This window comes from Bos javanicus, chromosome 28 (assembly GCF_032452875.1).
Source record: "Bos javanicus breed banteng chromosome 28, ARS-OSU_banteng_1.0, whole genome shotgun sequence".
NCBI lineage: Eukaryota > Metazoa > Chordata > Mammalia > Artiodactyla > Bovidae > Bos > Bos javanicus.
The window spans coordinates 47,312,433-47,339,185 of record NC_083895.1 but is presented as its reverse complement, the minus strand read 5'-3'; the positions used below and the strand labels follow the sequence as shown (position 1 = coordinate 47,339,185).

The 26,753-nt window shown below is 44.7% G+C and overlaps 1 protein-coding gene across 1 annotated transcript in view; it reads left to right on the top strand.

The window, feature by feature from the left end:
- The first annotated feature begins 9,047 nt into the window (after window positions 1-9,047).
- Window positions 9,048-26,753, top strand: part of COG2 (component of oligomeric golgi complex 2) — a 62,468-nt gene continuing 44,762 nt past the window's right edge. The window contains exons 1-2 of the mRNA XM_061405777.1: window positions 9,048-9,258; window positions 15,204-15,368. The gene's annotated coding sequence lies outside the window, so the exon portion shown is untranslated. The remainder of the gene's footprint in view (window positions 9,259-15,203; window positions 15,369-26,753) is intronic.

Genomic DNA, 26,753 nt, shown 5'->3' with positions numbered 1-26,753 from the left:
GCTTCCCTGAAAGCTCAGCTATAAAAAATCTGCCTGCAGTGCAGGAGATGTGGGTTCCATCCCTGAGTCAGGAAGATCCCCTGGAGAAGGAAATGGCAACCCACTTCAGTATTCTTGCTTGGGAAATCCATGGACAGAGGAGCCTAGCGGGCTACAGTCCATGGGTTCACAAAGAGTCAGACACAACTTAGTGATGAAACCACCACCACATTATTATCAAAGCAATCTATAGTTTATTGTAGCAAACTTTGAAAAATATTGATAACTGGGAAAGAAGACATTTAAATTTACCTGTATACAATTCAGAAATCTACCTATCAGAGATGATCTCGCTCCATATTTTGGTTTATTTCCTTTCCAATTTAAACATTTCCATGGTGTGAAAGTTGCTATAATTTGTTTAACCAAGTCCTTATGCTGAGAGTAAAGATTATTTCTCATTTTAGAGTACATATTCTAATAGTCAAAATATTTACCAATTACTTGGTATAAATGCCCATTAGTGAGACTTAAAATTTCCATGTCAAACATAAATCATTTTTACCGCTCTTTGATCTGTATGTACTGTCAAAGGACCAAACAAGAGGGAATGTTGAATACTTAGATCTGCTAAGGATGATAGCTCCAATCTTTGTTAAATGTGTATGCTATTATTTTATGAGGCACTTGTCTCTTAATAGAAGACAAATTAGTATCTCAGCCTTAATTTGTTGAGGGAAGTTGACATTTTTTTTCTGTCTTCTAACAAGCATTTTTATTTCTTTATATGAACATTTCAGTTTATGGATCTTGCCAAACTTTTTGCTCGATTCCTTGTTTTATTACACACTTATAGGAGCTATGTGTTGGTAATGTCAGACTTTTGTCAAGTGTATTATAGTTTTGAGTTTGTAATTTTCCTTTTACTTTTTGACATGTAAGTGTTTAGCAATGTTGTAGTAAAACCCATGAAGACTTTTCTATGTAGTTTGGCCTTCAATGTAATGCTTATATATTAGTTTGCTGGGGCTGCCATGACAAAATTGCACATCCCCAGAAGCTTGAATGGCAGACATTTGTTTTCTTACAGCTCCAGAGGCTGGACACCCAAGATCATAGTGTGGTTGGGGTTGATTCTCCCAAGGACTTGGTCCTTGACTTGCAGACAATGACTTTCTCTGGGTCCTCACTTGCCCCTTCCTCTGTGTGCACCCTTCCTGGGAGTTCTTTCTGTGTTCAATTTCCTTTTCTTATATGGACAAGAGTCATACTGGATTAGGGCACAACTTAAAGGCCTCAATTTATTTATCTCTTTAAAACCTCGGTCTGCAGATACAGTCACATTCTGAATCCCTGCATGTTAGCACTTCAACACATCTACCTGGCAGGACACAACCCAGTCCATCAGAGTTTATCAAGGTCTCCCCCATCTCAAGACTGCATAATGTTTATACTTTATTCTTAAAGTTTATTTTATCAAATTTTATATTAAATGCCACTTCGAATTTATTTTGATATGTGGTGCAAATATTACTGAGAAATAGATTATACAAAGAAAAGCTTGTAGGTAATATAAGTACATAATTTGCAGAATAATAGTAAAGCAAATTCTCATGTTCTCAACACCCACTCTCATTTTAAAAAATTCTAATTTTTCTGTATATCTCAATTCTATGTCATTCCCTGCCTTTTATTTGAGATTTGCATATGCATATGAGTTCCTAAACAGTAGACAGGCTTTTACTCTTTTGTCCCTTTATGTAAGTAGAATCACAGTGATTACCCTTTTGTGACATAATATTTATTTTGTGTGTGGTATTGGGTTCATTCATTCGTATGTATGCAATTGAATTACTTTTACTGCTATATAGTTGGAGAAGGCAATGGCACCCCACTCCAGTACTCTTGCCTGGAAAATCCCATGGATGGAGGAACTTGGTGGGCTTGCGGTCCCTGGGGTCGCTACGAGTCGGACATGACTGATCGAGTTCACTTTCACTTTTCACTTTCATGCATTGGAGAAGGAAATGGCAACCCTCTCCAGTGTTCTTGCCTGGAGAATCCCAGGGACGGGGGAGCCTGGTGGGCTGTCGTCTATGGGGCCGCACAGAGTTGGACACGACTGAAGTGACTTAGCAGCAGCTATATAGTAGTCCATACTTTAAATGTACCAAATCTGTCCATCCTATCGTTGCTGGATGTTGGAGCTATTTACAGCTGTTTGCTGTTAAGAATGTCATTCACATGTATCTGCTTTATGAGCTGGATGGGAATTAATGAAACCTAGGGTGTGCACCTGTCCAGCTGTGCTGTGTTACAACAGTTGCCATTCCGATTAACAAGGAACGACAGCTTCTTCTGTTCCACATCTGAGCCAGCCTTTTCATAGTCACTCACAAATGTTTGCTCAACTGTGAGCTGTGAGATGGTGTTTTGTTGCAATTTTAACTAGTATTTAATTTATCACAAATGAAATTGATCACATTTTAAGTGTTCATTGGACTTCCATGTTTCACCTTCCATGCAATGCCCGTTAATGTGTTTTTGACATCTACTTTAAAAAAAAATATTTATTGGTGAAAGATCTTTACACTTGTTGCACATGTCACTTCCCACTCCCTGGCTTTTGCTTCCCTCATTTTATGATGTCTCTTGATGAGCAGCAGTTGTTACTTGTAACAGGATCATATTTATCCATCTTTTGCTTACCTGTTTGTTTGGCTTTTTAAAGAAGTTCTTCATCCCCCAGACATCACAATAGCATTCTGTTAGGTATGCTCCAAAAGGTTTCATGTTTTTTTGTCTTTCACACTTAATGTTTAATGTATTAATACCTTCAATTTAAGTTTCAATTTACCTGCAGTTTATATTCATGCTTTGTCTCTGCAGAAAAACAGCTTCTTTTCCAGCAAAGCCTGTGGAGAGAAGATACCACCCTACCCTCTCCCCACATCTCCCTTCACCCACAGCCCCATCCCTAGAGGCTGTCAGAGATGCAAGAAATAAGAGAGAGTGAGAGAGCAGGACAAGTGGAAGAGAAGGATGGAGCTGATGCCTTCCATGTGTGGTGTGGGGTCTCTCCCCTAGGAGGCAGCATTTAAGTAAATGCCTGAAGCCAGTGGAGGAATGAGCTGTCTGTCGCTGGAAGAGGAATCAGGGGAATCAGAGAGAAGGGAAATGCTCTGTGACTGGAGGGGGTTGTGAGGATTTCAAAGAACAGCCCGGGGTGCCATGCGGTCCAGCACCTGAGAGGAGAAGGCGGGCAGGGCGGGGGGGGGGGGGGGGGATGAGGTTCATTTTCACAAATGTTCCCGTTCTTCACACGAGCTGCCTCCACCTCCAGGTAAAAAAAAGTCTCACTTTTAAAGACTCACCTGAACCTCCCCTCCTCTATGAGACTGTCAGGGCCCCCAGACTCCTGAGTGGAGCGAGTGGACTCTCCACTGCCCTGTGATGGGGGTTACTTTCTGTATTACCAGCAGAGAATGAGCTTCTCAAAGAGAGATTTTGTTCTTTATCACTAGTGATAAAAATGTCCTGTAAATATTGGATGAATTTACAAATGAATCCAAGAAGGAATGATGCTAACATTTTCTTCCATCTTCACCTTGGCCCATTAGAAACTGGGTATAGTAGGAACCCTGGGCTTCTGTTAAAAAGAATCTAGTAACAGTCAGGTCAGTCTTTAACCTTGTAGGTAGGTCCTAGGAATGAGACTCAGGGAAAAGCTTCCTGCCGCCTCCCCTCACTGAGAGTTGGTGACTGGTCAGCACTTCTCTCTGTGTTCCACCCAGTGGGTGTCAAGGTCTGCAGGCTCCATGGGCTGACCTTCCACCTGGCTTGGCTCTCCTTGGCCATCCCAGATTCACAAGTGCCCACCTGGTTCAAGGACCAAAAAGCTGACATCATTATCTGCTGTGTCACAGCCCTGGGACCCCAGCTGATTTGTGTTTGCTTCTGGTGACAAGGGCATCCACCTGTCCCCGAACAGAGGACCTGGCCATGCTGCTCTGGTCAGCTTCCCACACAGACAGCTTCCTGTCATTTCACCTTGACTCTGCCTGTCCCTTTGCCATATTGGGATGTCCTGCCTGTGACAGCCACTGCTGTTCCTCACCCTGAATGAGGAAGTAGGTAAGTTCTTATGACCCCGAGAATCCCCGGGTGGTGAGTTATGTGGCCAGCCCTGGCCTTAGCACCCCAGGATGATCTGTGACATAGCCCGCACTGAATGCAGTTGATTCGTTCTGCCTGAGAGAGAGGAGGAGAGGGTGGACTTGGGGTGGGTCCTGAAGGTATTTACTGAGTCAGAGATGCTGAGATCAGGCCTGGTTTTCCTGATGGGGAGTCTGAATCATCATTGAAAGATGGCAACCTTCCCCAGCAGTTTGGGGGCTCAGGAAGTCCGGCCAGCCTGCGGGTCTTCTGCTGCCCCTGAGTGAGCACGCAGACAGCTGCTCCGGGGTCCATGGGCTGCTCTCCTCGTGGGGTTTTCTGGTGGTTTTTGTTCATTGCTCCCCTCACATCTCCTTGGACTATTCAGCACAAGTGATGTGTGCCTGTTCCCTGAGACACTAAACACACTGGGAATTCCTCCTTTTCTGTGACCTGGAGTTTTGTAAGCATCCTAAATATCTAACAGAACCAGGTACAGAATGTCAGAAGAAGAATGAACATAAAGAGAAATGAAATGTCATTCAATTTTTTTTTTTCCAGACTCAGTCTTCTAAAAATTCAGCTAATTAATTACTTCCTTTGGCTGCCTGGGGCCGTCACTGCCGCACACCGCTTTCTGTGCTTGTGGCCTTCGTGCTGCAGAGGCTGCTCCTCACTGTGGTGCTTGGGCTGCTCACTGTGGCGGCTTCTCCTGTTGTGGAGCACCTGCTTCAGGGTGTGCACGCTTCAGTACTCGGGGTGCACAGGCTTGGTTGCTCTGTGGCATGTGGGATCTTCCCAGACCAGAGATCAAATCTATGTCCCCTCCACTGCACCTCCAGGGAAGTCCCTGGACTCAATCTTTTGGAAAGAACTGAATTTAGTTTCAGAAGGGAAGTATAGAAGTGGCAAATGAGGCCAATGGTGGTTGGGGAATCTTTCAAGAACTAGTCTAAAGGAAGTCCTAGGATGGCTGGAAAGAGCACCCATGGTAAAACAAACAAGCAAAAAAAGAAACCAGATCCAGAATTAGAGCTGCTGGGGGAGAGGATGGGGCAGTGCTGGGCCTCTGGAGACCCTCTTCTCTTTCACATCAGCTGCTGCCCACAGACATCTTTAGGATAATAACCCAGAGGGGAGGGAGGCTTGGCAGAAGATTAGTTGGGGAGGGAACCCAAGTTCTCACCACATTAGCGAGAGCTTCTCATTCTCCTGTGGCCACTAGATCATCTGAGGTATTTATTTGGAGGGTGAACTTATGGCTGAGGCCTGACTCTCTTATGAAGACAAGAGAGTAGGTGGGACTTGTACTCAGAGGAAGCACACCTTTTTGGGAAAATGGGAAACCTGGAGATGAGCAGGGTGAAATGAAACAAATGATTATATTTCTTATCTTTTTAGAAGATGGAGACCGTCAACTAATGTCAGAATATGCTTTGAGTGGGCACATAAATTTGTTCAATGAAGAATGTAATTAGTTTATTTTTTCTTCCTTAAAGCCAAATACTTTCCTAAACAAAAATTGTGAAATGATGACTGTTTCTGCCAATAATATTTGGTAGGGCAGAAATCCATGTAGTATTTCACCATGTCTCTGAAGGTGTCAACTAGATTTCACCCCAAAGTAAGCTTCCTCTGCATTTGATGAGCGTGTCTGCCCTGTGGGACTGTGACACCCACCAGGGGACTCATGATGTACATGCTCCTGCTTCTTTCCTGTGCAAGGGGGTTTAAGAGCTTATCTGTGCAGCCAGAGTGCCTGACCTTCCACCAAGACATGACTCCTTAGATTGTTTCACCCACTATTGAAAAGATTCAGAGTCGCTTGGCCACATATCTGAGGCCATAGATGATGGAACTAAGCTTAAGGCTCCAAAGCTGCCTGATTCCCACATGGGGGTGGGGGTGGGGGGCGGGGAGTCAAGATGACTGAAGGCAGTTGCATCCAGAGGGTCAGGGGAGGGCACAGCAGGAAGGACGGGGAACTCTAAACCACTTTGGTGGGTACTGGAGAACAACACCTGATGCATTTGATCAAGAATTAGTTATTGAAATGTTTGAGAGTGGTGTTTGTTCTGTGGAGTCAAGATTCCCCAAGTGGTCATTGTGAGGGTTTCCTGGGATTTGATGTAAATCATAGGAATTGAATATTAATTAAAAAACTCTGAAGAAGTAGGTCTTATCAGAGTATAACAGCTCATGACTTTCATTTTTTTCTGTGTAAAATGGAAATATTACTACATTGTTTATGTGGGGAATAGCCCATAGTGTGTTTGGAGAAGGCAATGGCACCCCACTCCAGTGTCCTTGCCTGGAGAATCCGAGGGACGGGGGAGCCTGGTGGGCTGCCGTCTATGGGGTCGCACAGAGTTGGACATGACTGAAGCGACTTAGCAGCAGTAGCAGCAGCCCCTCGTGTTTTACCTTTGACCCCAAAGAGAGGAGGGTTCCCTATTTCTCTGCATGCCCGTGATTTGGTGGGAGGGGTCACCCCCAGGTGAATGCTTGGGGACTCATGCCTGGAGTATCTAGCAGGGCTTCAGAGGCTTGGCTCTCATGACTTCTTTCCATCTCCTCAGCTTTATCTGGTCAGTTTCAACTGTCCTGCATGAGGATGCAGAGGAGGACAGTGGTGGCTGAGTTCTTGACCTTGAAACAATGAGAGGGACTTGCTCTAGCTCCTGGTTTGGTCTGTGTCTTGCCAAATTGTCCGGTTTCTCCTCTCAGCCTGGATATTCTAACACCACCCAGGAAATATTAATGCCAGTAACATCCACCACTCTGTTAGGCATATGCAGCTCAGGGACGGATACGGAAACACCCTCTTTGTGTCATTCACACCTGCTTGTTGCAGCATCCGTAAAGGTTGTGACTTTACAGGACAGATGGGAGAGGTTTCTATCAAATTAAAAAAAAAAAAAAAAAACTACAACCCGCAGGCTCACTAGAGAAAAATCCCCTGATTTACCATGTGAATGGCTACCATGGCCTCAAGTGTGTAGTGAGCATAGATGATAGTGATGAGTGTGAGAGAAGTCTCCAAACCAGGAGAACAGGCCTGTCGTCAGGTGAGCCCAGTGTGACAGAAGCTGCGGCAGAGGTGGTGATGGGTAAGAAGGAGCAATGAGGGATTATTTACTTTTCCTAATTTTAAAAAATATTAAGCTTTTATAGCCTATATTTGAACATTTTGGTAGCTACAAAACAGATAAAATTTTCTCACTACCTTTTTCACAATAACTCAATTTCTCTCTGTGTTCTTAAACTTTGTTAAAATTTGAAAATTGAATGCAACATGTGTTGATTCTTATTTCTTAATGGTGACTCGGCATTGAGGAGAAAGGGTAGAGTGGACCGAATAAAGCGCAGGCCACTGGACAGCAAACTGCAGACTAGTGCGCTCCAAGCCCGCACTCCCCGCGGTGAAATCAGCAAAGCAACCAGGGCCTGCCAGCGCAGAGGACCTGAGAAGCAGCAACAATGATTTCTTTTCTGCTCCCACCATTGCCAGCCCTAGCAGAAGTCCAGATTAGCTCCTGGGGTGTGTGTGTGCCTCTATGTTTATACGTGGGTGTGTGTGCGTGTGTGCATGTGCACACTTGTGTGTCTGTGTACTTCGTATTTCTTCCTGCCACATAAGTGAGTCTGGATGCTTCAAGTAAGCAATGGCCATGCCATGCAAACAGCACAGTGAAAAGCATAGTTTCTTTGGGAGTAGAGTGTGCACACAGAGTTTGTATACTGGGTCCAGGTGCAAACTTCCGGTTGTTCCCATGGTTCATACCTGTTTTGTGAGGGGAATGGTCTTCCCTTGGGATATCAGCTCAAAGCTTATGGAGAGAAGGACTACACAGGTGTATGTTAGAGCCAGCAGCTCTGGGCATGGATGATTGGGCAAACCAAGTGAATTGCTCAAGGCTCCTGACATGAAGGAAGAGACTGTGGACAAAGGGATCCCAGGCCTGCAGAGTCAGAGTTCTGATTGCCTGCAGGGGCTGTGGGTGTTAGTGGAGCAGAGACGTGGAGGGGCTGAGATGCCAGCTGCCTGTCCCAAGACTATAGTAGGAGGGAGCAGAGAAGCACGTAGTGTGGCCCATCTTTGTTTCTGGCACGTCTTTCTGTCCAGACACCAGGCTACAGGGCAGACTTGATTCTTGCTTTTTAAATCCGCTTTAGCTATTCTAACTCTTTATTTTTCTACTTCATTTTTAAAAAAAAAGGTATATATATATATATGCACCACTGGAAGTACTAAAACTTTGTTTTCATTTAACAGTTTGCCATAGACATCTTTCCAATACCTATAAATCTAACTCATTTAAATAACAGCAATAAATCAAAAAGTAAATTGATAGTCTTGTGTTATGTGAATGCACTGAAGATTTACTTAACTGGTCCCCTACTAAGTTTTCTAAATATTGTGTTATTAAATAATGCTGATATCAACATTCTTATTATGTGTATAGTTGCACAAATGTTCCCGCACACCCATTTCTTGTCATCTGACTTTGGTAAAAACTTAAAGACCAATTACATAGTCAAATTTTCAGTCCTTTCCTTTATGTCTTCTGAGCCTTGTTTTTTAATACTTCAGTAACATCTCAACTCTGAAATTACAGAATAAAATGTCTTCCGTGCTTGCTTTCTTTCTGTTTTGCTTTCACTGTTGAGCTTACAGTTCACACAGCCCAGCCCCCTGCAGAATCTCCCTTGCTCAGGTTGGCCTGGGCCTTGCAATCTCGCGGGGAGGGCCTCTCTGCCGCGGCCTCCCGCTCTCCGCCCGCCCTGGGCCGCCTGGGCCCCTCGGCGCCGTGCTGTCCCAAGTGGTGAGTCCCCTCCGAGGCAGAGGCCCCCGGCGAGCTCGGGCGTTCGGGCGGTCGGCGCCGCTGCAGCCTGCCGGCCACGGCGCCTCGTCCCAGGGACGTTCGAACCGGTCGTCGGGCGCCCCCGGCGGCCGCTTTCAGAGCGTTCCTTTCCTTCGGCGACCTTCACAAGGGCTGCGATTCAGCCGGGAAACCCGGCACAGAGCTCCAGAGGCCGGCATCATTGGTGGAGATAACTCCGGTGTTTCGGAGACCTGGGCATGCCTGCTCGTGCTGAAGATTGGGCCTGCAGCACTCTGAGGTGGGCCGGCGCCGCGCTGTGGTGGTGGGGTGGTTTCTCGCTCGGGTCGACCAGCATCTCCCCGCGCCCCTTCATCCTCCGGGGCCTCGGAGCGGGCAGGGAGAGGGTCTTTCGCGCCAGAGCGCTTGTGGCTCGGCGGCCGTGCTCCTGGGTCACCGTTTAGGGCGTTCATTTCCCCTCCGCGGTACACCCGCTCTAGGCTCCGGGGCTTGGCCAGCCGGCCTGAGTCCGTGCTTGGAGTGGTCGTTCCTGGGCGCGTTCTGCTCCCGCTTGACGAGCATGCAGGCTTGCGTGGTGAAGCCGGGCCATGTTTCTAAGAGCTGTAGAGCGATCGGGAAGTTTCCTTTGCCCGCGGGTACCGCTTAGCCCGCGACTGAGTGACCGTGCCGCGAGCGGTGTCCTGGGGCTACATTGTCCAGTTTTCCCGTCTCGGCTGGGAGTGGCCATGTGTCTACGTCGGCCGTCCCTGGATCCCGGCCCTCCTCCCTTAGAGTAGGGACGTGCCGAACGCGTGGAACAAGGTGGCGCTGGCCTGCGCGCCCGGCCGGCACCGCGTTCCCCGTGCCCGCGTCTTCGCCGCCTGGGGTTCAGGTCCGACCGGGGCCGGGAAGCGGGTAGCTGCTCCACGACGGACACTTTCTCCAAGCTCTTCGATCGTCCGCATGCCGTGCTGCGTTTTCGTGGGGACCACCTATGGTCCCTTCTGTTCCCCTTGAGGCCGCTGCGGTTGTGTGGACCCCACGCACACGAGTCTTTTCAACGTGGTTGACAACAGGGAACGCGGCGGGCGAGCAAGGACGTCGCCCAATGCGCGGCTCCAGTCCTGCCTGTGCTCGGCGGTCAGAAGCGCCAAATGTTTGTGAGAGTGTACGGTGAGGGTCCTGGGGAAACGGAGCCTGGCGCGGTCTTCAGTCTCAGAAGAGCCTCTGAACACACGTGAAAGGGAGGACGCGGGAGAGAAATGTAACCTGCTGCGTACTCGGAGGGAACGAGCGTGGGGTAGTGGTGATGCTGTACCTTCTCCCTACGATCCGAATTTGTCCCGGTGGCATTCACGCTTTGATTGTAGCTGGGCCGCCAACAGGTCGACCAGATGGCCAGACAACTTTGGTACTTTATAATTTACTGTAGTAGGTTTTAGTGGAAAGAAGATAATGATAACCCACTCCAGTACTCTGGCCTGGAAAATCCCATGGACGGAGGAGGCTGGTAGGCTGCAGTCCGGGGATCTCTGAGAGTCGGACATGACTGACTTGACTTTCATGTATTGGAGAAGGAAATGGCAACCCATTCCAGTGTTCTTGCCTGGAGAATCCCGGGGACGGGCGAGCCTGGTGGGCTGCCATCTATGGGTTCGCACAGAGTCGGACACAACTGAAGCGACTTAGGAGCAGCAGCAGGTTTTAGTAGATCAAAGTACTGAAATCTATAACCATGAAAATTACTATTATCGTTGTTGACGTTACTGTAATTATTACCGTTGTCTGTAATTATAAAGTTTATCCACAGAACAGCTGCTCAGTTGAAGGTGACCAAAGAGGAGTTTCAGTATGTCTAAATATTTGTTTCAAAGCAGAGGGAACTCTACAACCCACGAGGCCATAACCCCCAGCAATCATTCTGGCAATCCACACCCCCAAACTGCTGCAATAGGCCTCAAGGTCCGGTCTGGGTCAGTGACTGTTTCCTTCTGTATCCTTTCCAATTAGAAACAAATCGGTGAGAACAGGTTCCTCTAAGCAATCCCATGGGCGCCCCTCTTCCCATGAGCCTGCTTCCAGCTTCCTTACATCACAAGCTCCAAGCAGGACGTGCCTTCCTGTTTTGCTACGGCTCTTATGCGTACCCCTAGTCTCAGCCTAATGCAAGTGGTGCTGGCTGACCCCTCGCAATGCAAATAGTAGCTGCTCAATGCACTTACTGATCTGTATTTTTAAATCTTCATAAACATGGTAATGGAAGGATATTGAGTTAGAAACACGTGTGACATTGTTAACGATTTCCTTACTATTTAGACATTACATATAGGGCTCCTTATAACTTTTCCATCCTAAAACTAAAGTTATTCAAGGAGGGGAGAGAGGCTCCAGAAGCAAGTGATATACATATATATAAATAATTATGGATAATTTGCATTGTTGTATGGCAGAAACCAACACAAAATGGTAAAACAATTTTCCACCAATTAAAAAAAATTTTTTTAAGAATACTAAAGCTATTCGAATGCCTTTTGATTGCAAAGACATATTTCCACATTACTTTTTTTACTTTTTTAGTAGAATTCTAAAATTGTCATGACAAGAGGTTTATTGACATCTTTAAAAATTGCTTTCTAGAAACTATACATTTATGTATATGTGTACTGCTCACTAGCCTTCAGTTAATTGCCATACTTTGAAAAAAATAATATGGAAGGAATTGTTTTATTTTTTGCTTGTGAGACCAATATTTTCTGTTTTTGTGTTTTTATTCATTATGGAATCTCACCTGTGTGTCCTCAGATTGATATTCGATAAAGACTCAAAGGGATCATGAAGCAGTTGTGGAACTTTTTCTCTGAACAGCTCATTCCTCTTTGATGCCCTGCACACAGATTATAGCCTCCCTGGCCTCCCAACTCACCAGTGTTCTCAATTCAGATTTTTGCCAGAATGTTTATGGTTCCTCTGCCTGCAGCTGCAGTGTGAAAACCGCCTGAAGGCAGAGAGCGGCGGAGTCATAAGGTTGATGTGTGTGCTCACCTTCACTCGAGGAACCTAGCCCTGGAGCCTAACACTGCCTGCTGTTCAGGGTCTGAGAACCGTTTCCTATTTTGTTCAGCTTTCTAATTCCCAATGGTAGGTGAGCAAGTCTAGACACTGTTCCTCTTATTGCTGCAGGAAGAGGAACCCTTTCCAGGGCCCTAGAGTGGGTTCACACGTGCTGACAAAGCAAGAGACCTGATTGGGAAGGGCAGGCAGGAGGACAGCAGCAGGGCGAGGAAGCCCAGGGGACTTCTCTGCCACGTGACGTGCAGTCTCAGGTTTTATGATGATGAGGTTGGTTTCCAGGATGTCTCTGGCCAAGAATTCTGACTCAAGGTTCATTTCATGTATTTTGTTCAGCTCTCTAATTACCAGTTAATATTGGTGAGGAAGTCCAGACACTCTTTGTATTTATTTGGAAGCAGAAATCAAATTTTATTTTAAGAGAAAATTATACTTTTGCATCAATAATTTAAAATCACCTAACCACACATGCTTGAAAGGTGTCTTTTGTTTCATATTCTTTGTTTTGCTCCTGAACATGTTAAAATAAAATGAAGTATCAGGAGACACACTTAGATGGCTTTCCCCACCCCCTAGAAGAACTTTGTGCCAATAAATCCTGGGTAAGGTCTTAGGAGTCTCTGAATTTGAATCCTTCAGGTACTATCAAGTCACTGTGGCAATTTTTGCTCCTGTTTTCATAAGATCTGTTGGTGTAATAAGTCACACTAAATTTTCCCACAGCTTATATTGTGGAGAATTTTTTTTTTTCCCTGAATCCCAGTGTCCATCTTCCTTTTCAGCCACTAGCAGTTCATTGTGCTCTAAAGTGTGCAGTTCACTATCTCTGGATTGGCTTGAGGTGACCACCTGTGTGACACCTGGCAGCTCATGTCACATTTCTAATCCATGAATTAGAATTAAAGGGACTTTAAGGCTTTTACATTCATTACTCAATAAATACTTATCAACTGAGAATTGTAATCACTGGAGGCACATTAATAAATGGAATAGATATGGACCCTGCCCTCATGTGGCTTTCTGGAGTACACAGACTCTTATAAATAAAATTTTTAATTGGGGAAAAAGTTTTGATTAGCATTATAAAAACACACACACACACAACTGAGCTTTCCAGGTGACTCAGTGGTAAAGAATCCACCTGCCAAGCAGGAGACATGGGTTCAATCTCTGGGTCAGGAAAATCCCCTGGAGAAGAAAATGGCAACCCACTCCAGTATTCCTCCCTGGGAAATCCCATGGACAGAGGAGCCTGGCAGCCTGCAGGCCCTGGGGTCGCAGGAGTCAGACATGACTTAGTGACTAAACAACAACACTGATGGAAAACATCAGGGTCACGAGGGATGGTAAAGGGGAAACACCAGCATTAGACAGGCTGGTCCAAGAATGCCCATCCCAGAGGTTAATATCTGAGCTGCCATCCAGATGAGCAGAAAACAGCGGCCACTTTAAGCTCTAGGACAACGGCATTCTAGGAGAGGGAAGAGCAGGGACAAGGGCCCTGAGATGGGCACCAACTTGGAGGGTGGAAACATATGGGGGCTGAGTTGACATGAGTGAGCGCACACGCGGTGAAGGGGAGGGGGGCGGGGCGGGGGGCGGAGTCAGTGCTAGCTCAGTGCTGCCAGTCCCTGATCCCGGGATTTGATCCTGCTCTGAATACTTCTCACATAAATACAGCACATTGATGCCATGTGCCCACACAGATGGATGACGCAGGGCCCCGGCGGTCAGACAGAGTGCATGCAGTAGTCAAGGCACCAGCAAGATCACAGGATCTGAGATCAGCAGAACCTTGATGATACCACAGAGCCTATTTTAAACTCAGGAGACTGAGGAGCAATTTTTGTAGTCTTGGCCAGTATGAACCAAAATGAATTTATTTCTACAGTTTGCAGAACTGTTGCCTCAAAAAAAAAAAGTTGGGATTTTCATAAATTTATGTAGAAAAAAATACATAGAACCCATGCCTAGAAGTCCTACTTCCAAGGGAGAAAGCCAGCGGGAAAACTGCTTGGAAAGTTTAAGGAATGTGACTTTTAATTATAAAAGAGAAAGACACTAAAAGACAAGAAAAGTTCAGAGACAGAAGGGGTTGATCCAAAGCTGGCAGGCTTTGTCCTGGTGAAAAACCCAGCATACAGCACACTTCCTCACCTTGCTGGGTTTATTCCTACCATGCTTTCCCATGGACTGTAGCCCGCCAAGCTCCTGTGTGCATGGAATTCTCCAGGCAAGACTACTGGAGTGGGTTGCCATTTTCTTCTCCAGGGGGTCTTCCTGACCCAGGGATCAAACCCGTGCCTCCCGCATTGCAGGCAGATTCTTTACGACCCGAACCACCAGGGAAGCCATTGCACTTTACATGGTGCAAATTTAAAATTCAGTTTAAGTAATATTTTTCAGGTTAAGTAATTCCTAAGACCCAAATAGCTCCCCCCTGATGTTATCTGCACACTGGCACATGTAGTATGAAAGAACCCTCTCTTCCCTGAAGACCTCCAGTCACCAGCCTTTTCCACACGTGTCTCCTATCACATCTGTCCACCGGTGTCATGGGCTCTCTGCCCGACTCTGCACAGAACTGTTGCTGATGGCATCTCTTTTAGGCAGGGAGTCATTCTGTCAGCCATCACCTAAACTTCAACGTCCTCCCGTCTGAGATTGTATTTCTATGTTCCTTAAAAGAACATTTTAACAAAATCTCGATTTGAACATGAGTGGGTTTTACCTACCGATTTTATCTGTCTTTTATTGTATACTATGGTCTGATTCTGCCCTTGGTCTCTCATGAAACAACTTGCCAGGACTTATTAATGACTTGTGATCCCGTTTTCCATTTACCGCCACCCTTCTGTGGCACAAGCTTCTGTGACACGTCCTTATTGCCATGATGCTCCGCTTCCTTTTGGAATGCCCGATGTTGCCTTCCTGCCTCTCTGCTGCGTCCTTTCCCGTGTGTGTCTCTCCCTGGCACTCACAGCAGGTTCACAGCAGACTCACTCACACGATCTTCCCTTTGGAGTCCCTGCCTCCCATTTTAGCTGTGATATTTGGGGACAAATTCCCAAGTATGTATCTCCAACCAAGACTCCTGCTCCCACGTGTGGGCTCTGTAGAATCTTCACCTGAATAATTACTGTGGATCAAACTTAATATACCTTTCCTTCTCCCCAGTTATACCCCTTACAGACACTCCCTCTCTCCTGGGCATCAGGCTCCCTGGTTCAGATCATCCATGACCCATTTCTCTACACTCAAGGAGTTATCTGGCCACGTTGGCTCCAGCTCTAATGGAGTGAGTTGAGCAGTGATGGACCCAGAGAAGAGTGGAGAAAACAGGTACGTACCCGGTGAGGTTGTAACTACACTGAGAATAAAGGGCAGTGCTGATGATAGGAAAGACTATAGAGGGTTTCTGAAGGTTAGAAAACGTTGGAAAGCAGTTTTAAACACAGGTAGGGGAGTGGTGTGATGGAGAAGTTGCAGTTTAAAGAGAAAGGCTCATTGCTGGCTCAGAAGGATCTTACTGGTAGCATCTTATCAAATGCTCTCTCTGTTACAAATACTCCAGGTTACAAATCCTTTGGAAATATATCCTACACATTTGCTAGCAGCAGAATAACACAGGTCAAAGTTCTACGTTACAGCATTGTTTGTAATATAAACAGATTGTTGCATATCAGTGTTCATCCCACTGTGGATGGGCAAAGTGTATTATAATACTACGTCATCCACTCAGTGCACTGCTCTGCAGGAAATTATGTCCTGATAGAGGACAATTTCCAAGGCATTGTCAAATAAATAAAAGCAACATGTAACAAAACACCATGCTTAATATACCACTATTTGTGTTTTGAATTAGGGCATGAAGGAGAAATATATTTTCGTGTTTGCTTATAAGGAACTCTAGAAGGATCTGTAAGAAACAAAATACTACCTGTGGAGGCAGATGGCCCTGGACACACAGGCTAAATGAGAGAAGGAACAGATTAAGGCAAAGTGTATTTTCAGTATCTTGAATCATGTACCTGTATTATAACCTCTTTGGAATTTTCAATAAATTGAATTTTTTTAAAACTTCCAAAGAATAAAATGCATTTTACTGTTTTTATTTTACTATATTATTTTACTGTTTTTACCAACTGAATGATTTTCTGGTTGTTTTACCATGGTTGCTGTTTGGCTTCTCTAAAATGTCTGTTCATGAGTCTTTTCTGGTGGTTTTGACGTTTTTATTTTAACTTTGGTAAGAAACAAAGAAAAAGATTTTTCTCAACACCCTAGATAGTTCGTCCTTTTCTTTTTTCCTCCTTTCAGATACTTTATATACTTTGTGGGTTTTGGCACCATTTTCATAACTTTTATTTGCAAGAAAGAGGATAAAGCTGTGCTAGTTTGCTAGGGTTGCCAGAATAGAATATCACAGACCGAGGCTTAAATAATAGAATTTCACCAGGGTATCCCATCTGGCTGCGCTCAGCTGCTCAGAGCTCTCCCTTACTGTGCTATTGTGTCATGTCAGCAGTTATGTCTCCTCTTTGTTACTGATTTTAGTTGTCTTTTTTCTTAGTCAATATAGCTAAAGATTTGTTTCTTATGTTAACCTGGTTGAAGTAACTTTTGTTTAAAATTGATTTCTTTGGTTTTCCTCTTCTGTATAATTATCTGAGAGCTAATCTTTATTATTTTCATTCCTCCTTCTAGCTTTGAGCTTGGTTTGCTCTCCCTTTTCTGCCTAGATGTAAAGATAGGTTGCTTATTTGAGCTTTCTTTTTCATGTATGCATTAACAGATTTATATTTCATTGTTGGTGATGTTTTTGCAGAATCCCATACATGTTGGTATGTTCTGTTTATATTTTGATTTGTCTCCAGGTGTTTCTAAGTTCCTTTTTTTATTAGTATTATTTTTTAGCCTACTGGTTATTTAAGAGTGTGTTTAATCTTCACATAACTGTGGATTTTCCCACTTTTCCTTCTACTATTAACTTCGTTTCATTGCATTGTGACAGGAAAAAGTTCCTTTGTATGATTTGAGTGTATTTAGAGTAGACTTATTTTCTGGCCTAACATATGGTCAATTTTGGAGAATGTTCCCCGTGCACTTGTGAAAAGTATGGAATCTTCTCTGCCCGGGTCACACGGTGCCCTAGCTGCATGGTTCTCAGGGGTCACCTCTCACGGTCGGGCGCGACTGTTGGGTCAATCGGCCATTTTCGTGCATTAGTCACACGGGGAGATCACTGGGACAAAAGGGATGCCTTTCTGTCAGCCGGTGACTCTCAGTACCCCTTTCTATGGCAGATAGGCTAAGAGTGAGCTCTGGTACGTCCTCGGAGCCTCTCTCAGAGTCACCCCTTGGCTACATTCTCAGAAACTGGAAAATTTAACCCTGCAAAAGGCCTGGCCCAAATACAAACTCAGTTCAGTTCAGTTGCTCAGTCGTGTCCGACTCTTTGTGACCCCATGGACTGCAGCACGCCAGGCCCCTCTGTCCATCACCAACTCCCAGAGCTTACTCAAACTCATGTCCATTGAGTTGATGATGCCATCCAACCATCTCATCCTCTGTCGTCCCCTTCTCCTCCTGCCCCCAATCCCTTCCAGCATCAGGGTCTTTTCCAAAGAGTCAACTCTTCGCATGAGGTGGCCAAAGTACTGGAGTTTCAGCTTTAGCATCATTCCCTCCAAAGAAATCCCAGGACTGATCTCCTTTAGAATGGACTGGTTGGATCTCCTTGCAGTCCAAGGGACTCTCAAGAGTCTTCTCCAACACCACAGTTCAAAAGCATCAATTCTTTGGCGCTCAGCCTTCTTAATAGTCCAACTCTATGTTCATTCTTGCTGTTGTAGCCACACGTTCTGTGAAACAAACTCACTCAGAAGGACAATGCAGATAGTGGAGGGCAGTTTATTACACTGGCGGGCCCAAGGCAGAGTCTTCTCTTAGCCTAGGACCCTGACCAGTTTTTCTGAAAACCTTATATACTCTAAGTGTACGTGTCCAAACTCACCTCCCCAAATTCCCTGAAACTAGTCTGAACAAAGCAAAAGAAAGATACAATCAAAGTTAACCCGTGATTCATAAACCTTAAGCTTAGGTAGTTAACAGCGGGCAATTATCAATAGGCCTGTGGTCATACCCCAATAAGCATAATAGAATTTATGACTCTATTCGGTTACACAGATAATTAGGGTATTCTTTGGGCAACAGAGAGTCTAGGTACAACCCCTGGGGCTCTTCCATACAGGGGGCCTGGTTTTCCAGTTGGCTTGTCGTTTCCATAGATACTGGGAATATAGCTCAAAATCCACGGTCCGACCCAAGATGGAGTCCTGCTTTCAAGATGGAGCCTGTTCTGTCTGTTTCCTCCTTAATTGCCATCTCCTGTTTGACCACTTCCAATTTGCCTTGATTCATGGACCTAACATTCCAGGTTCCTATGCAATATTGCTCTTTACAGCATCAAACCTTACTTCTGAGACCAGTCCCATCCACAACTGGGTGTTGTTTTTGCTTTGGCTCCATCTCTTCATTCTTTCTGGAGTTATTTCTCCACTGATCTCCAGTAGTATATTGGGCACCTACCAACCTGGGGAGTTCATCTTTCAGTGTCCTATTTTTTTGCCTTTTCACAATGTTCATGGGGTTCCCTAGGCAAGAATACTGAAGTGGTTTGCCATTCCCTTCTCCAGTGGACCACATTCTGTCAGACCTCTCCACCATGACCCATCCCTCTTGGGTGGCCACACAGGGCATGGCTTAGTTTCATTAGGTTAGACAAGGCTGTGGTCCATGTGATCAGATTGGCTAGTTGTCTGTGATTGTGGTTTTCAATCTGACTCCCCTCTGATGGGGAAGGATAAGAGGCTTATGGACACTTCCAGATGGGATAGACTGACTGAGGGGGGAACTGGGTCTTGTTCTGATGGCCAGGGCCATGCTCAGTAAATCTTTAATCCATTTTTCTATTGATGGCTGGTGCTGTGTTCCCTCTCTGCTATTTACCTGGGGCCAAATTGCCAACATCCGCTGGATCATCAAAAAAGCAAGAGAGTTCCAGAAAAACATCTATTTCTGCTTTATTGACCATGCCAAAGCCTTTGACTGTGTGGATCACAACAAACTGGAAAAATCTGAAAGAGATGGGAATACCAGACACTTGAGCTGCCTCTTGAGAAACCTGTATGCAGGTCAGGAAGCAACAATTAGAACTGGACATGGAACCACAGACTGGTTCCAAATAGGAAAAGGAGTACATCAAGGCTGTATATTGTCACGCTGCTTATTTAACTTCTATGCAGGGTACATCATGAGAAACGCTGGGCTGGAAGAAGCACAAGCTGGAATCAAGATTGCTGGGAGAAATATCAATCACCTCAGATATGCAGATGACACCACCCTTATGGCAGAAAGTGAAGAGGAACTAAAAAGCCTCTTGATGAAAGTGAAAGAGGAGATGAAAAAGTTGGCTTAAAGCTCAACATTCAGAAAACGAAGATCGTGGCATCTGGTCCCATCACTTCATGAGAAATAGATGGGGAAACAGTGGAAACAGTGTCAGACTTTATTTTGGGCTCCAAAATCACTTCAGATGGTGACTGCAGCCATGAAATTAAAAGACGCTTACTCCTTGGAAGGAAAGTTATGACCAACCTAGACAGCATATTCAAAAGCAGAGACATTACTTTGCCAACAAAAGTCCATCTAGTCAAGGCTATGGTTTTTCCAGTAGTCATGTATGGATGTGAGAGTTGGACTGTGAAGAAAGCTGAGCACTGAAGAATTGATGCTTTTGAACTGTGGTGTTGGAGAAGACTCTTGAGAGTCCCTTGGACTGCAAGGAGATCCAACCAGTCCATTCTGAAGGAGATCAGTCCTGGGTGTTCATTGGAAGGACTGATGCTGAAGCTGAAACTCAATACTTTGGCCACCTCATGCGAAGAGTTGACTCATTGGAAAAGACTCTGTTGCTGGGAGGGATTGGGGGCAGGAGGAGAAGGGGACAACAGAGGATGAGATGGCTGGATAGCATCAGCGACTCGATGGACATGAGTTTGGGTGAACTCTGGGAGTTGGTGATGGACAGGGAGGCTTGGCATGCTGTGATTCATGGGGTCACAAAGAGCCGGACACGACTGAGCAACTGAACTGAACTGACTGAAACTATGGTGGAGGTAATGATGATAATGGTCACCTCTCAAAAGATCCCATGCATATACTGCTACACTCAACGTCTCCGACCCTGCAGCAGGCCAACACCAACCCACGCCTCCACCGAAAACTCCTGGATACCCACAGACATGTCCAGGACAGTCTCTTGTGGTGTCATTGCTCCTTTCTTGTGGGTCCTGGTGCACAAGGTTCCGTTGTGCTGTCCAGGGGTCTATTTCCTAGTCTGGTGTAAGTTCTGGCAGCTCTATGGTGGGGTTAATCACAACGTCCTCAAGAGGGCTTATGCCATACCCAAGTCTGCTGCACCCAGAGCCCCTATCCCTCTGGCAGACCACCGCTGACCTGTACGTCCACACAAGATGCTCAAACACTGGAGATTGCAACAGTTTTCAAATCATTAATCACATAATCACACTCTCTTTGGCATACATCTTCAGTATTGTAATATAGTCTTCTATTAGAACCTGACAGCAATCTCCTTTAAGATTGCCTAAGACATCACCACACATTTTTTTTTTGGATGTATTTCACATCAGTCTCCATCATAGTGAACATGTTTGGTTCAGCTTGACTATTTCACATAATATGCCCCCATCTCTGCCTCCTAGAATGAGTACATATTTTCCAGTGTAATCTTCTTTGCCACTGTCCATGATACCCTGAAAAGTGAAAAATGAAAGTGGTTCAGTCATTTCAGACTCTTTGTGACCCCATGGACTATACAATCCATGGAATTCTCCAGGCCAGAATACTGGAGTGGGTAGTCTTTCCCTTCACCAGGGGATCTTCCCAACCCAGGTCTCCTGCATTGCAGGAGGATTCTTTACCAGCTGAACCACAAGGGAATCCCACAATGATAGCCTGGGGTATATGCCAAATCACTTTCCACCAAATTAACATCCCCATTGAGGATAAGAATATTTCCAAATAGTTTTATTTTTTCATTTTTTTATTAATTTATTTTTTTATTAAAGGATACTTGCTTTACATAATTTTGTTGTTTTCTGTCAGATCTCAACATGAATCAGCCATAGGTACACATATAACCCCTCCCTTTTGAACCTCCCTCCCATTTCTCACCCCATCTCACCCTTCTAGACTGATACAGTGCCCCTGTTTGAGTTTCCTGAGCCATAGAGCAAATTCCCATTGGCTATCTATTTTACATACTGTAATGTAAGTTTCAATTACCATATGTAATGCATGAAATTCTCCAAGCCAGACTTAAACAATACATGAACTGTGAAATGCCAGATGTTCGAGCTGGGTTTAGAAAAGGCAGAGGAGCCAGAGATCAAATTGCCAATATCCACTGGATCATTGAAAAAGCAAGAGAGTTCCAGAAAAACGTCTACTTCTGCTTTATCAACTACACCAAAGCCTTTGACTGGGTGGATCACAACAAACTTTGGAAAATTCTTTATGAAATGGGAATACCAGACCACCTGATCTGCCTCCTGAGAAATCTGTATGCAGGTCAGGAAGCAACAGTTAGAACTGGACATGGAACAACAGACTGGTTCCAAATCAGGAAAGGAGTACACCTTGCTTATTTAACTTATATGCAGAGTACATCATAAGAAACGTTGGTCTGGATGAAGCATGGGCTGGAATCAAGATTGCTGGAAGAAATATCAGTAACCTCAGATATGCAGATGACACCACCCTTACGGCAGAAAGTGAAGAGGAACTAAGAAGCCTCTTGGTGAAAGTGAAAGAGAAGAGTGAAAACGTTGGCTTAAAACTCAACATTCAGAAAACTAAGATCAGGGCATCTGATCCCATCACTTCATGGCAAATAGATGGGGAAACAGTGGCAGACTTTATTTTGGGGGCTCCAACATCACTGCAGATTGTGACTGCAGACATTAAATTAAAAGACGCTTAGTCCTTGGAAGAAAAGTTATGACCGACCTAGACAACATATTAAAATAGAAACATTACTTTGCCAACAAAGGTCTGTCTAGTCAAAGCCATGGTTTTTCCAGTAGTCATGTATGGTTGTGAGAGTTGGACCATAAAGAAAGCTGAGCACTGAAGAACTGATGTTTTTCAACTGTGGTGTTGAAGAAGACTCTTGAGACTGCAAGGAGATTCAACTAGTCCATCCTAAAGGAAATCAGTCCTGAATACTCATTGGAAGGACTGATGTTGAAACTGAAACTCCAATACTTTGGCTACCTGATGTGAGGAACTGACTCATTTGAGAAGACCCTGATGCTAGGAAAGACTGAAGGCTGGAGGAGAAGGGGATGAAAGGATGAGATGGCTGGATGGCATCACTGATTCAATGGACATGAGTTTGAGTGAACTCCAGGAGTTGGTGATGGACAGGGAGGCCTGGTGCTGCAGTCCATGGGGTCGCAAGGAGTCAGACACGACTGAGCAGCAGAACTGAACTGACTGAATGTACTTTTCCATGTTACTCTTTCCACACATCTCACCCTCTCCTCCCCTCTCTCCATGTCCATAAGTCTGTTCTCTATGTCTGTTTCTCCACTGTTTTTTTGTTAATAAATTCTTCAGTACCATTTTTCTAGGTTCCATATACATGCATTAGAACGCTATATCTATCTTTCTCTTTCTGACTCACTTCACTCTGTATAATGGGTTCTAGGTTCATCCACCTCATCAGCACGGACTCAAATGCATTCCTTTTTATGGCCAAGTAATATTCCATTGTATGTATGTACCACAACTTCTCCATCCATTCATCTGTCGATTATTTCCAAATAGTTTTAAGTGTAAAATTTCAGTGTTCTGATAAGGTGAGTCTTCATCACACACCACGTCTCTATGTCGTAGTCAACCAGGCAGTGGGCCAGTATCTTTCGATGTTCCCTCCGCAAAATATGGGTGGGAATCACTTCACCAGCTCTGTACTGCCTGACTCAATTCTTTCATTCTTCCTTCTACTTTGTTCAAAAGAGTGTCAACTTCTTTGCTTTGCACATCACCATTGTAATGCTGAAAGCCCTGCAACACCAGTTCACAAGGGTAAATTCTCAAATTGGCAAGGCTGCCGTTTTTGTTTGTTGTTGTTCAGTCACTCAGTCGTGTCTGACTCTTTGCAGCCCCCTTGACTATAGTCTGTCAGGCTCCTCTGTCCATGGGAATTCTCCAGGCAAGAATACTGAAACGGGCTGCCATGCCCTCCTCCAGGGGACCATCCCAACCTAGAGATTGAACCCAGGCCTTCTGCACTGCAGGCGGATTCTTTACCATCTGAGCCACCAGGGAAGCCCGAGAATACTGGAGAGGGTAGCTTATCCCTTCTCCAGGGAATATTTCCAACCCAGGAATTGAACCAGGGTCTCCTGAATTGCAGGTGGATGCTTTACCAGCTGAACTACCAGGGAAGCCCATATATATATATATGTATGTGTACGTATATGTGTGTATGAAAACCAAGCTTATTGATACAGAGATTGGTGATTGCCAGAAGTAGGGGATGGAAAAATGGATAAATTGGGGTGGGGGGAGGGTGTGGAGGTTCCCCTTTTTAAATAAATTGAATCTTAAAAGGGAGGAGGGGACATTATCATCCACTTACTATCATGGTTTTCATGCAAGTCTTAGAATTTTTGGTCCAGTTGATAGATAGATAGATAGATAGATAGATAGATAGATAGATAGATAGACTGACAGATATAATTAGAGAGAGAGAGCTAGAGAGGTTAATTCACACAAATATATATTTACCAAAGAGAGAGAGAGAGAGAGATTTATTATGAGGAATTGAGTCATGCAACTAAGAGGGCTGAGAAGTCCCAGGATCTGCCCTCTGCAGCCTAGAAACCAGGAACACAGGTGGTGTGATTCGGTCTGAGCCCAAAGGCTCGAGAACCAGGGAAAGAGTATTTATGTCATTGTACATGTGCACCACATCTTCCTTATCCACTCCTTTGTAGACAGACATTTAGGTTGCTTCCATGTCTTGGATATTGTAACTAATTCTGTTATAAACATTGGGGTGCATGTATCTTTGCAAACTGTAGTTTCCTCTGAGTAAATGCCCAGGAGTGAGATTGTAGGATTATATGTCCCTATATTTTTAGTTTTTTAAGGAATGTCCATACAGTTCTCCATAGTGGCTGTACCAACTTACCACCAACAGTGTAACAGAGTTCCCTTTTCTCCACACCCTCTTCAGCTTCTATTCATTGTAGACATTTAAAATATTTTATTTATTTATTTGGCTGCAAGAGGTCTTAGTCGCAGCATGTAGGATCTTTATATTCCTGAATATGAACTCTTACTTGCAGCACGAGGGATCCAGTTCCCTGACCAGGGATTGAACCTAGGTCCCCTGCATTAAGAGTGTGGAGTCTTAGCCCCTGGACAACCAGAGAAGGTCCTAACAGTAGACTTTTGGTGATGGCCACTCTGACTGGAGTGAGGTGATACCTCATCATAGTTCTGATTTGCATTTCTCTAATAGCGATGTTTAGCATTTTTTTCATGTGTTTATCGGCCACCTGTATGTCTTCTTTGGAGAAATGTCTATTTAGATCTGTTTAGATTTTTTATTAGGTTGTTTGTTTTTTTCATATTGAGCTATATGAACTGTTTGTATATTTTGGAAATTAATCCCTTATCAGCCACATCATTTGCAAATATTTTCTCCCAGTCTGTAGGTTGTCGTTCTGTTTTGCTCGTGGTTTCCTTTGCTGTGTGCACAGGATTCTTCAGAGAGTTTTCAAGTGCATGTTACCCCAGTTGGGCAACCACAGGTATAGACAAACGTTTTAGAAGTTCATTGTGAAGGAGAAAATGTGGGGTCAAGGGGAGCTCTTTTTTAGATGGAAGCTGGCTTGTATGCTGATGGGAATGGTCCATTAGAAAGGAGATGTTGATGTTAACACGACTGAAAGACTGAACAACAAGGATTAATCTGTCTCCTGGTTAGAATGGGAAACTTTAAGAATCAAACCAAACCACCTCAAATCCACTTTGGAATGAAGAGGGGTATAAATCAGATACAGAAGATGTTGACAGAGCCCTGTTGGCTCGCTGGGAGCTTGCCGAGTGAATGGAGACCTGAACTAGGAGGCTTCCTCCACCCCCACCCCTCCTGGCCCCTGCTCCCTTTCTGTTGGAGTGAGAGCGTGTCAGACTATATACTTGGCCTCCAGTTCAAGCATATAATCCATTAAAAATGGAAACCCTCATCTCCTGTGGTAGTGAACCAGGATGACTCTAGTTGAAAGATTTGGCGACTCTAGAACAACAGTTCAGAAAAGAGAGTACTTTAATGTTTACTGGAGAAAATGCTCCCATGAATTCCCCCAGAAGAGTATTTCTCTTTGCAAGTTCTAAGTATTCTGTGGCAAGTCTACCAAAAATGTGAAAACTATAAATAGGGAAGAGTGGGAAGGAAAAATGGGAACCTGTCATGAGGCCACTGAAAATAGGGAACTAAAAACTTTTCAGAGATTTGAAGTCAAAGGGGGCTAATATTACTTAGAAATGGAGCAGCAGGCACAAGCTCTAGAATGAAATGAAGGGCAGAAGAATGAAATTAGGGAATATAAGAAAGAAACTTGAAGATAGAACAATGTCAAAATGAAGTCCAACTCTTGAAGAGGGAATTCATAGGGCCTGGGCCCCATCTTAGGCCTGTTCATGCTGATCATGCTCAGCCACCTCTCCCGTGGACTCCAAACTCTGTGCTTAGTACCTATGGAAACAGCAATAGAAGGATAAGACCCCCTCCAGACAGGGGAACCTCGGAGATATCCAGGTTTCTCATCGTCTAAGAGAAAACATACACTAATCACCCCTGTCTCTGGACAGGCCATAAATTTTTCTGTATCTATCAGAGTGTAACCTCGGTCTTATTGATTATTGGCCAGTTGTTTAACTGTTTGAACACATAACACATGAATGATGGTATTTACCCTTCCTTTGTTTATGTAAGTCTCAAGGAATTTGGGCGGTGAGTTCGAACATGTACACATGGGTATAAAAGACTTTCACAAGTGCTGGTCGGAGTCCTTGGCTAAGAGAAGACTCTGCCTTGGGCCCGCCGGTTTAATAAACTGCACTCCACTATCTGCATTTTCCTTCTGAGTGAGTTTGTTTCCCAGAATGCATGGCTACAACACTCTTACAAAAAGTATAGATCAAAGAATTAGGGAAGAAAATTAAGATATACTGACTGCTTACTCCTTGGAAGAAAAGTTATGACCAAACTAGACAGCATATTGAAAAGCAGAGACATTACTTTGCCAACAAAGATCCGTCTAGTCAAAGCTATGGTTTTTCCAGTGGTCATGTATAGATGTGAGAGTTGGACTGTGAAGAAAGCTGAGCGCTGAAGAATTGATGCTTTTGAACTGTGGTGTTGGAGAAGACTTGAGAGTCCCTTGGACTACAAGGAGATCTAACTAGTCCATTCTGAAGGAGATCAGCCCTGGGATTTCTTTGGAGGGAATGATGCTAAGGCTGAAACTCCAGTACTTTGGCCACCTCACATGAAGAGTTGACTCCTTGGAAGAGACTCTGATGCTGGGAGGGATTGGGGGCAGGAGGAGAAGGGGACGACAG